Source organism: Phocoena phocoena, chromosome 11 (assembly GCF_963924675.1).
Source record: "Phocoena phocoena chromosome 11, mPhoPho1.1, whole genome shotgun sequence".
Lineage (NCBI taxonomy): Eukaryota > Metazoa > Chordata > Mammalia > Artiodactyla > Phocoenidae > Phocoena > Phocoena phocoena.
The window spans coordinates 11,540,362-11,541,599 of NC_089229.1; the positions used below are offsets into that span (position 1 = coordinate 11,540,362).

General features: G+C 44.3%; 1 pseudogene; it reads left to right on the forward strand.

Annotated features, from left to right (window-relative positions):
- The first annotated feature begins 532 nt into the window (after positions 1 to 532).
- On the forward strand, positions 533 to 741 carry LOC136131521 (serine palmitoyltransferase small subunit A pseudogene; annotated as a pseudogene).
- Positions 742 to 1,238: the final 497 nt, after the last annotated feature.

A 1,238-nucleotide genomic window follows, 5' to 3' on the forward strand; every position in this document is an offset into this window, starting at 1 on the left:
ATTCACCCCCGAGAACAAAAAATCAGCACCTGTGCCAGGCGCAGGATACGCACGGCGGAGAGAGAAGAGCCCAGCTCTCATGGAACTCGGAGCACGAGCGTGGGTGAACGTAGTCAGACGAATTTGTTCAACACACTGTCTTGAGCGTGGTACGGACATTAACTCATTGGACCCTCACAGTAACATAGTGAGGTGAGCATTAATTTATCCTCATTTTGCCGATGAAGAAGTTGAAGCTCAGAAAGATAAAGTCATCAGTAGAGAAGTCGGGGGAGGACATTAAGAGGTACCTTTGTGAAGGATAAGCATACGTCTGAGTGTGTGCAAAGGAAGGGTTTTCTTGGAGGGAAGCATGGAACAGAATGATGCCTCCGGGGAAACGCATTGACATAAGACAGATTAACAGGAGAAAAACGAACAAAAGTTTAGTAACATGTATACCTTCTGTATACGTGGGAGATTCCCAGGAAACTGAGTAACTCTTCTGGCCGGACAGACTGACGACTGGCTGCAACACGGGAGGTGCGTGGCAGGGATGGCGCTGGTGCGGGCCTGGAAGCAGATGTCCTGGTTCTACTACCAGTAGCTGCCGGTCATGGCACTGTACATGCTGGAGCCCTGGGAGCGGACTGTGTTCAATTCCATGCTGGATTCCATGTGGGGATGGCACTATACGTGGGATATGTCTTCACGCCTCAGCACGTCATGGCGATACTGCACGACTTTGAAATTGTACAGTGACCAAGATGTGACCGAAACCAAGAGGTTCCTTAGAGGAGAGCCGCCATCTGAAATTGGAATGAGACTCTGTCAGATGTCATAAGAAACTCTACTAGATGTCAACATAACCAACCCTATGAATATAAAGACTCAGACTCTTGAGTAGAACAGGAAAAGAGTCCTTACTCGTATGTGTGTTGTGTTCTTTATTTTTCATTTTAAAAGAGGCTCTTGTATAGTAGTTTTTGTCTATTTTAACATTGTAATCATTTGCAGTTTGATATCAGTATTTTCGTAACCTTTGTGACTGTTTCAATATTACCCAGTGAAAGCTTTTCTTAATGTAACTTTGAGTACATTTTAATTGCTTTCTATTTCTAAAACTCAAACTCATTTGTTGGGCTTTACCAGTCTTGTTGTATGGCATATACATCTGCCTGGTTATGTTTCTACTCTTGACCAAAGTTTTGTAAGAAAAGATTCAAGATTAGGGGCAAGGGGCTGGGGAGAGAGAATAT